Genomic DNA, 11,575 nt, shown 5'->3' on the forward strand with positions numbered 1-11,575 from the left:
ATCCCCAAATTAGTGATATTATAAAACAGAGCTAATGTCCATCATTTAGCCTAATTGACTGCCCATTTAATACCCAATTGGAAGAGTTAGATTCATTTTCTACTACAGTGGAGAATAATGAATTTCAGTGCTGAAAATATGGAAATAAAAAACAGGTTCAGTGGCTGAATTTATAATATCAACAAATGGTGCATGACATAAAACAATCCACTGGAGGGTATCTCCTGGGCATGGTATCATTTTGCTATCATTCAGCCTGAGCCATAGTGACAAATTCCTATACAAGATGAAACTGGGGTTGGGAAATACGATCATTAGGATGTAGCAGTGATTGCTTTGTTAACAACTTGGTGCTCATTTTCCCAGTCAGGCAAGATTCATACAATAATTCTCCTGTTTTCATCATCTTTTACAGATTAATGACATGAAAACAGGATGTTATAGCACCTTGGAGGCCCTCATGCTATACCTGGATCTGGAACTAAGAAAAATGTGAAGTAGAAAAGTTTGTTTTAACTGACCATTTGTGACCCTTGCAATGATCCTTCTCTCTTCTTTTTAGTCTATCTTGCCTGCTTTCTAAGTGCCTAGAGGTTCCAGAAGATTGCCAAGTTTCTCCCTTGTGTCACATTTTTCTATGGACAATGCCTTATGCAGCTGATCTTCTTGGACCACCCACTGCTACCAAATGGAAATATTTCCTCCATCACATTCTCCTTGGGGGATATTGTCGCACTCTCTATCTTCCTCTCTTTTGACCTAGATCAGATCTTTTGGCCTCTACAGGTACATTTTTACAATTTACCTTGAACTCATTTTGTTCCTTGTTCCACGCTCTTTAGTCAGTCAATAAGCATTTATTAGTACCTATTACAGGGAAAACAAAGAAGGACCAGAAATAAAATTTTAAAAGAAAACAACCAGTCTTTGCTCTCAAGGAATTCACAGACTAAATTGATGAAAACTCAGCAATGTGAAAGCAACTGTATAAAAATAAGATGTATGCGATAAATCAGTCTCAGAAGGAGGTTGGTAAGAATATGGAGAAGTTCAAAGGTTTCTTACAAAACATCATTTGGCATCCAGGGAAGCAAGGATGTAAAAATGAAGAGACAGAGAGTTGTCAGTTCTTTAAGTCAGAGATTCTTAACCTTAATTGTCATAGCACCTTTTGGCTGTCCATGAAGTCTTTGGATCCCTTCTCAAAATAAAGTTTTTAAATTAATAAAATGATATCCATAGCAAAAATAAGCCAAAGAAAACCAAAGATCTGTGAAAATAAAGATGTATCTTTTCTTTAAATTTAAGTTCATGGATTCACTGACTCTATCATCCATATACTCCAAATTAGAAAGTTCTGTTTTAGGGGTAGCAATCATGACCTCAGAAAAAGCAAAACCAAAATTAGATGTAACTGAAAAAAAATAACTGGAGAAATTGCATTTTGCTAAAAGGAACCATAAATAGTGAAGTAATACATACAATTTGTTAACATTAACTCCAAGCCTCATTTCTCAAAAAGGGGGAATTGTCAAAGTTATAAAAAAATAAGAGTCATTTCCCCAGTTGAGAAATTGTCAAAGTATATGAATAGGCAATTCTAGAAGAAGGAATTAAAGATATCTATAGCCATGTGAAAAATGCTTTAAATTATTATTGATTAGAGAAATGCAAATTCAAAGAACTATGTGGTATTACATCACTCACACCTATCAGAAATGACAGATACTGGAAACCATGAGGGGAAATATATACATTAATGAATTGTTGGGAGAGTAGCAAACTTGTAGTGAACTTCTGTTAGCTATGACATATAAGTCCATTCTCTCACGGACTCTATATTATATACTGTAGATGAAGAATGTCAGAGAAGAGTGTCAACACTGTTACAAGGTACTTATTAGCTGTGTGATTCTAATCTCTCTCAGCCTCAGTTTTTTCATCTCAAAAATGGGAATAATAACAGCATCTACCTTCCAGGATTATGAATATAAAATGAGATAATATTTGTAAAGCACTTTGTAAACCTTAAAATGGTAGATAAACACTAGCTATTATTATTATAATTTTTTTAATGTTAGCTAAGTGGAGTCACATGGCATAAAATAATCATGATTTAAATGGCATTATAACAATTAAAGCACTTTACAGTTATTTCTCTTGAGTCTCATGATAACCCTTGTGAGATATTATCACTACGTCCATTTTACAAAAGAGGAAATTGAGACATGAAAATGTGAAGTAATATACCAAGGTTGTCCAATAAGCATCAGAGGCAGGATTAGAACTCAGGCCTTTGTGACTCCAAAGCCAAACCTCTCTCCAATACAACCCACTGACTGATTGATAGAATGTATGTTGAACTGGAGCTCTGTGCTTGGAGTCAATGTCAGAGCTTGAAATCTAACCTAGGTCTTAAACTTGCATGACCCTGAGCAAGTCCCTTCATCTCTCTGAGCCTCAGTTTTCTTTTCTATAAAATGAAAACAATAATATTGATGTCACCTATCTTATAATTTTGATGTTAAAAAAGTGCTTTGGAAACATGAGAGGGCTAGCACATTAGTCCCCTCTCTTTGCCACTTTTCCAACTTTTCTGCTGCTGTTAGCACTGGGTTGCAAGGCTTAGTTTGATGAGATGGGATTGGACATTGTACCACATTTCTGTGCCTTGCTAGATCTCTGCTGTCCATCTGGCATTCTACTCATTCATCTAACTAACTGGACTGGGCAGAACTCCATAGGATAGCTTCTGTCTTTGCTTCCCTGGAGTGCTGGTTGTACTCTGATATGTAGTCATCCTTCACATCCCCTACTTTGAAAGCCTGCCTCCATTTCTTTAAAGTGAATGCAATAAAATCATATCAGCAACAACAACTAAAATTTATATATTGCTTTAAGGTTTGCAAAGCAAATTTTAACCTTTCAACAACGGAGCAATGGAAGGTATGTCCTAATATTACCATTCTACTGATTAGGAAACAGAAGCTATGAGTGATTAATGTCAGAAATTAGGCCCAGGCTCACCCACTAAGTTTCTTAGACTGGATTTGAACTTAGATTTTCCTGACTCTGAGCTCAGTGCTCTATTCACAGTACCACTTAGCCTTCTACTCTTTAACAAGTGCTATGTGCAAAGCTATAGGTGGAACTTGTATAAATAGAAAATGCTATGACAGCAGGTGCTATTATTAGCATGAAGCAACTCAACATCTGTCAAAATAAAAAAAGAATTGATTCAAGGTCTCCTTGAGTATTCTCCCAGAAAAAGGCTCCTTCTGGACAAAATCCACATTTCACTACATATACTGATGTTGGAGGAGAAAGTTCCAGGAAGTTTGAGTTTGTGACATTGAACATGGTCTTCAAGATTCAGCTGAAGATACAGTGTGACCTTGAATGCAGGCAGTGGGACTATGAACAGACCATGATTGCTCTTGCATAAATCTTTAAGGGTCTTTAAAAATTCATTCTATATTGCATATGTTTATTGGATTATTTTTATTGGTTGGTGGGTAATGTTTGTAATAATAAAATATCTTGTTCAGGGTGTTTCCTTAGTTATCTTACCTCATTACATTTCCTGATTGCTCCATCACAGATCCCTCTTTTATTTTTAGTTAATTAATTTTTGAGGTAGCAGAGTCAGAGGGTATACACAACTCCATTTTCCTAATAAGATTTAACAATGGAAAGATTCTAACAAAATAAAAAATAAGACAGGAGAGAACTATACCATCTCTGACCTTCAAAATTTGTGAAAGCAGGGATTGCCTGCCAGGCATCAGTTTCCTATAAATGGAGATTACTCATTTTAGTCCAGAGACAGAAAGGAAAATGGAAATTCTTCTGTGTTTCCAGAGAGAGAAGAGATGAGCAATCCTCAGCTACAGATTAGAGTGGAAAATAGAGCCAGAGAGCAAAAAGAACAAGTCACAATGACCTCAAAATCCAAATGAGCTTGTGCTAAATAGATTGAGCTATTATTTCTATGTTGAGATTTCTACTTTTTTTTTTTTTTTTGAATGAAGGTGAATCTGATTTCAATAGATTTGTGCACTATGTTAGCATAATTTGAGAGAAGAAGAGTTTGGGACTGAAATCTAACATCCTAGGGACTCATATCCCTTATTTGGCTGTACTATAGGAACTCTTGGGAGCAAGGCTAGACTGAACTCTCCAAAGAGAACCATTTAAGCAAATTCAGAAAGCTCCCTCCTTTCTCATTTTCTCTGTCCCATTTCATACATTTTGGGCACTTTGCCACCAAGTAAAGAAAGGCCTATCTATCCTGATTGCAGTGAGATGCTATGTAGAACAGGATGGAATAAAACCAGTACTGAGCATTCACAAACTAATGAATACGGTGCCGATGCCTAGACATCCATCTAATTTTCACTGGCAGAGAAATTATAGGAAATTTCAAGATAGTGCTCTCTCCCTCCTCCAATATTTTTGTGGTTTATTTATTACTATTATTTGCTAAATCTAATCTCTGACCTCCTGAAAAAATTTCTCTGAGATCAAGTATAGTTGTCCATCTCCTTTCTGTATTTCTCCCCCCAGTACCTTACATATATCACACACACACACACACACACACACACACACACACACACACACACACACACACGCCTTTGCTAAATTACCTTGAGTTGTATAATCTTTAGATTTGAAATAAAATGGTGGAGTCATTTTCTAGGAAGTGGGTTCAGCGGTGGCAGAAAGGATGGATTCCAGTCAGACAACTTGGGAGGGGGATGATTTAGAAATCTGGCCAATCCACTTCCTCTCATTGGACTTCATTTTCTTCATCTATATAATGAAGTGGTTGCATGATATCAGTGGTCTCCAACTCCTGGACCACATTTGTCATTGTGCCAAATCAAATCAATGGGTCTTTATTAAGTGCATACAGTACTTCAGGCACTGTGGGAAGCTCTCAGATTCTCAGAATACAAATACAAGTAAGAAGGAGGATATCCCTCATCTTCAAGGAGTTTATATAAGGGAAGGACACCATATAAGAGTAAACTGAAAAGTGAGGATGGGGAAGTACCTATGGGAGATAAAAGAATTTAGGAGGAGAATCAGGAGAGCAATGAAGGGATGAACCTGGTTAATTGTGTACTTCCTTAAGTTGGAGGTGTCAAGAAAAACTAATCACTCAGAGGAAATGACTAAAGGGACAAAAGCATCTATCTTCCAGATTGATAAGGCTGCTTTGACAGGGTGGAGAAAGAAATGTAACTAATCTGGAGTGAGGCACAGAGAAGAATGCCTACAATTGAAGGAATGATTAGAACTAAAGAATTATTGAAAGGAATCTGTGAATAATATGTGCAAATAGATATCAGCAAACATACTTTCTACAGACTGAATAAATGCTTCATGTCAGAAATTATTTTATTTTAATTATTTACCAAAGTATATTGAAAACTTGTAATTCATAAAAAGACAAATGCACTTAATATTATTATTTTACTTACAGAGTTGCTGGCCAACATATAAGTCGCTCCTCCCCTCCCCCAACCAATGCTAAGAGAGATGCTAAGTATATTACTTTTGCCCCTTGGAATCCATGAATGATTTTTGCTTTAAAAATGGTCCTCCTATACAAACAGACAATTTTCAGATGAAGAAACTGAAACCATTTCTAGTCATATGAAAAGGTGCTCTAAATCATTATTTATCAGAGAAATGAAAATTAACAACTCTAAAGTATCATTACAGATACAGATACAGATACAGCCTCTCAGATTGGCTAAAATGTCAGGAAAAAATAATGATGAATGTTGGAGGAGATTTGGGAAAACTGAGACACTGATACATTGTTTGTTTGGTTTTTTTCCCCTGAGGCTGGGGTTAAGTGACTTGCCCAGGGTCACACAGCTAGGAAGTGTTAAGTGTCTGAGACCACATTTGAACTCGGGTCCTCCTGAATTCGGGGCTGGTGCTCTATCCACTGTGCCACCTAGCTGCCCCTGACACTAAAACATTGTTGATAAAATTGTGAATGGATCCAACCATTCTGGAGAGCAATTTGGAGCTATGCCTAAAGGGCTATCAAACTGTGCATACCCTTTGATCCAGCAGTGTTTTTACTAGGCCTATGTCCCAAAGAAATCTTACAGGAGGGAAAGGGACCCATATGTGCAAAATGTTTGTTGCAGCCCTTTTTTGTAGTGGCAAGAAACTGGAAACTGAGTTGAGCCCATCAGTTGGAGAATGGCTGAACAAGTTATAGTATATAAATGTCATGGAATATTATTGTTCTATAAGAAATGATCAGCAGGAGGATTTCAGAGAGGTCTGAAAAAACTTACATGAACTGATGTTAAGTGAAATGAGCAGAACTAGGAGATCATCATATGGCAACAGCAAGGTTATCTAATGATCAGTTCTGATGTACATAGCTCTCTTTAATAATGAGGTGATTCAGACCAGTTCCAATAGATTTGTGATGGAGAGAGCCATCTGCACTCAGTGGGAACTGAATATGGACCACAACACAGTATTTTCACTTTTTTATTGTTGTTTGCTTGCATTTTGTTTTCTTTCTCATTTTTTCCTTTTTTGATCTGATTTTTCTGGAGTAGCATGATTTTTGTGGAAATACAAATAGAGGAATTGCACAGGCTCAATATATATTGGATCACTTGCCAACTGGGGGAAGGGATGGAGGAAAGAAGGGGGGGGATTAGAACACAGGGTTTTGTAGGGGTGGATGTTGAAAATTATCCATGTATATATTTTGAAAATAAAAGCTTTAATTTATTTTTTAAAAAAAGAAATATTGGGGACCTTGAAATACTGGGGTCCACTGGACCAAAGATCCCTAACATCCCATCCATCTCTCAATCCAATGGCATTATATTCTACTAATGGTCTCAGAAATCTGAACCACAGTCCTACAAAATTTAGAGCTTTTTTTTTTACTATGCCAAAATGAGCAATGTTGTTCATGGTATTGACCACTTTCAACAGCCAAGATTGGAGCTGCATGTGATCTTGGTTGAAAGTGGTACATGATGTATGCCATTTTTTCTTGCCAAGATATATGAGGCAATCTTCACCCCAGAAGAAGTGAGGACAGAAAGTTCTGGACTTTACCAGCAATGTCATGGATGTTGTGTATAACAGGGTGACAGTAACATACCCATGTGGTCAGAGTTTTAGAAGTCAATCCACATTCCAATATCTCTGCCTTTGATCTGGGTTTATAGACTATACACAATCTCTTCAACTAAAGATAGATTTTGCAATATTAGCCTTTCTTACATCTTATGCAGTGAGGCTTAAACAACAACATGGTTGCAGTTTTTTAATGTCCAGCTAAGCAAATAACTGGGCCAACCTTGGATGACTTGGCATAATGACTGAGCTAAAAGAAAGCTTCATTTTCTAAATGGATAATTTGGCAGAGATCTGATGTTCCACCCCAGCCAAAAAGTCTTACAGCTTGATATGCAGCTGATGTTCCTCTCATGCTATTCATTACAGTTCAACCCTCTTTGAAATGAGACCATCTAAAAAATCTGAATCTACAATCCTGGTTCAATTCAATTGAATGCAGCTTGTATTTATTATGCAAATCCTCTGTATAAAACCCTCTGGTAGGTGATGGGGCTATAAAGATAGAAAGAGGGGTCCGCACCAATGCTCAGGGAGTTGACATTGTATTAGAGGAAATATGTCACAGTTTCACTCAGTACTTCATGTACCTCATGTATAAGTCACTGACTTCCCTGGAAACCATGAGAAGAAAGTGAGAATACAGAATGTTATTGGTATTATTGTTATAATAAATAAATAATATATTAATATATATAATATAAATATAATATATGTAAATAATGTTATTATTATTTTAATCCTTCTTTTAAAATCTGAATTGATGAATAGTATAGTCCTCAGAGTCTCATTGAAAAGTGAGTCTGAAAGGAAAGTAATCATTATAACTGATTTTAATATGACATTTTAAGATTTACAAATGTATCCATGGACTCCATAAAGGCTCTGTGAGGGATATGCTGCAGTTATCCTAAAATACTATTTTACCAAGGAGTAAATAAGGCTTATAGAAAGTGCAACTTATTCATAGCTACTTGCTTACTAAACATTGGAATGAGAGAAATGGAAATAATGATGATGATGATGAAGCTATGTGTGTGCATGTGCACATGAATGCATTCTGAGAAAAGGCCCCTGTATTTTGATAGGCTGCTAAATGAGTTCATGACAAGAAGGTTATGAAGCCCTGCTTTAGAGAAATGTCCAATGTGAGTCATCTTTAATTTATTTTTAGATATTAAGTCACTTTGATGAAACTGCATTTTTATCCCACTCCCAACACAAAAGTGTTTAACTCATAGAGTGCTTAATTAATGCTTGTTCATTGAAATTTAATTTCTTATAGAACCAAAAGATTTCAAAAGAATAAGGGAATCATGGAGAATGTAGTCCAAATATTTGTCCAGGAATCCTGTCCCTAGCAAGCAGTCATCCAGTCTCTACTTTCCACATTCTACTCAGTTTCCTTTAATTAAAAAAAAAAAGGAAAAAAAAAAAGAAACACACAAATATCCCCACAACCTATATCACATGCTCATAACTTCTTTTCTAGGAGCTCTTCATTGTATTTCAATTCACTAACAGTGGTTTAGTAATCCCCTCTACAACTCTATTCCCAATCATAATTTAAAACATAACTAATATGTGAGGAAAGCATCAGATTCTCTTAGCCATATCTAGAAATCATAGTGTATTGCCAGCCTTATGATATATGTGTAATGGAGATATCCCTGGGCACAGAATAAAACATATTGGTTTGGGATTCTGTCACACCACCAACTAGCTATGTGACCTGATCAAGTCATTTAACTCTTTCTTTGTATTCTTGGTACTTGGCATATAGCATACCTATCTGAGCTTTAGAAAGGAAAAAGGGAAACTTGCTGCTCACTCTGCTTAATATAGAAGACTGTTATAATAATAAGATGAGATCAGGTATACACAGTCATCTGAAAATATCAGAACATTATGGAAATTGTAGTGCAAATTGAAAGGTTGGGCTTTTGAAAGTGAACTTCTCAAATGTTAAATTTGAAAACCCAAGACTTTAGTATCATACCAAAAATCAGAGAAAAACTTTTCCACTATAGCTTTTCTCCCACCTTGTTAGTATGGAAGATAGAATTTGGAATACAGATAGAATTCCATATTAGGAAAAGATGCTGAGTAGGGTAGGCAAGACCCTGTATGTTAAGATCTGCATGCAGAATGATAGCAATGGGGAAGAGAGATGATCAAAATTAGACAGCTATCAGAAGAAGGGAGTGAATAATAGAAACAATCAAACAAAGGCAGAGGGAGAATTGTGCAGTAAAACAGAATCAGAGAGGCAAAAGAGAAACAGAAAACACTAACAGGCAGGCAGCATGTAATGAGGAGCCCAGTTGAGAGAAATCACAAGTATTTTTGCCATCAGGTGAAATGTTATTGAAACTAACTTCAAATGTAAAAGTAAAACTAATCATGATAAATATTGCATAAAGGATCCAAAATAACTTTGAAAATGTATTTTTGTTTTGGTTTTTTTTGGAATCAGGCAGTAAGCTAACTGGGCCTAGTACAAATTTAGCGTATCTAACTTAAACTGAGCTTCCCTGAATTAAGGCAAACCTTTTTATTTTCCCCTAATTAATTCTCTATTCCACCTCCTCCCAATCAGATGTTTTTCTTAAACTTTTTCTTCTTTCTTCAATCTCCCTTTCATCTGCTAAATAATCTACTTTGTATTTTACTGAGAATTCCTGAGGACACTGACTGTGAGTTCTCTCTCTTCTCCTTTTCCTTACATCTCACAATCTTTTTTTTTCTTAAATTCCAAATTTCTCTGTTTGACTTTTCAAGCTCTTCATCACCTTTCCAATCATTTCAGCCTTACCAAATGAAATTGGACTTGATGGTTCATTTTTATATTGCTCTATCTCCCATTTTCATTCTTTTGTCTTTCCACATTCCTGGAACAAATGGTATGCTGAAATTAGCTCAAGCAGGCTTTTAAGAGACTCAATTATTCAATTTTCATTATGAGGAGTAACACCACAGAAATCAGCAAACTCTAAAAATTGGAGCCTAATTTTTTTTGTAATAGTTTATATAGTTTTGAAATTAATTATTCTTTAAATATTTGGTAGAATTCACTTGTAAATGCATCTGGCCCTGGAGATTTTTTTTCTTAGAGAGTTCATTGATAAACTGATCAATTTCTTTTTCTAAAATGGGGTTATTTAAGTGTTGTATTACTTCTTATTAATCTGAATAATTTACATTTTTGTACATATTCATCCATTTCAATTAGATTGTCAGATTTGTTAGCATACAGTTGGGTAAAATAACTCCTAATTATTACTTTAATTTTTTTCTTAACTATTGGTAAATTTATCTTTTTCATTTTTGATACTGGTAATTTGGTGTTTTTCTTTTCCTTTTTCTAATCAAATTAACTAAAATTTTATTTTGTTAATTTTTTTTTCATAAAACTAACTCAGCTTGGTTTATTCAAATTTTCTTACTTTCAATTTTATTAATCTCTCCTTTGATTTTTAGAATTTCTAATTCGGTATTTAATTGGGGTTTTTTAATCTATCCTTTTTCTACCTTTTTGATATCTTCTTTCTCTAATTTATTCATGGAAGCATTTAGAGATATTAAATTTTCCCCATGAACTGCTTTAGTTGCATTCTATAAGTTTTGGTATGTTGTGTCATTATTGTCATTCTCTTGAATGAAATTATTGATTGTTTCAATTATTTATCATTTGACCCATTCAATCTTAGGATTATGTTATTTAATTTTCAATGGTTTTAGTCTATCTTTCCTTGCTTCTTTATTGAATGTAATTTATTGAAAAAGAAGCATTTATTATTTTTGCCTTTTTGCATTTGATTATAAGGTTTTTATGCTCTAAAACATAACCAATTTTTGTATAGATGCCATATGCCACTGAAAGTGAGGTGTATTTCTAACTCTATTCAGTTTTCTCCAGAGGTTTATCATGTATATAAGTTTTCTAAGATTCTATTTGCCTCCTTAACTTATTTCTTGTTTATTTTGTGGTTAGATCTATCTAATTCTGAGAGGGGGAAGTTGAGGGATCCTACTAGTATAATTTTTCTATTTCTTCCTGTAACTTCTCTAGGAATATGAATGCTATACCATTTAATGCATGTATGTGTAGTATTGATATTACTTCATTGTCTATGGTACCTTTTGAAAAGATGTACCTTCCTTCCTTATTTCTTTTATTTAAATCTATTTTTGTTTTTGCTTTGTCTGTGATCAGAATTGCTACCTTTGTTTTGTTTTTTTTTTGCTTCAGATGAAGCATAATATATTCTGCTCCAGTCTTTTGCCTTTACTCTGTAGATAGTCCTGTAATGAGAGATATTATGTATATTTCTCTGTTTCAAATGTGTTTTTAGTAAACAACATCTGCTAGGGTTCTGGATTTTAGTTTACTCTGCTATCCACTTCCATTTTATGGGAAAGTTTATCCCATTTACATTCA

The 11,575-nt window shown here is 34.8% G+C and overlaps 1 long non-coding RNA gene across 1 annotated transcript in view; it reads left to right on the forward strand.

Annotated features, from left to right (window-relative positions):
- LOC141545817 (uncharacterized) overlaps positions 1-3,544 on the forward strand; it is a 76,513-nt gene extending 72,969 nt beyond the window's left edge. Inside the window, exon 3 of the long non-coding RNA XR_012483145.1 lies at positions 416-3,544. This is a non-coding gene — a long non-coding RNA (uncharacterized LOC141545817). The remainder of the gene's footprint in view (positions 1-415) is intronic.
- Positions 3,545-11,575: the final 8,031 nt, after the last annotated feature.

The sequence above is a fragment of the Sminthopsis crassicaudata genome, chromosome 6 (genome assembly GCF_048593235.1).
Source record: "Sminthopsis crassicaudata isolate SCR6 chromosome 6, ASM4859323v1, whole genome shotgun sequence".
Lineage (NCBI taxonomy): Eukaryota > Metazoa > Chordata > Mammalia > Dasyuromorphia > Dasyuridae > Sminthopsis > Sminthopsis crassicaudata.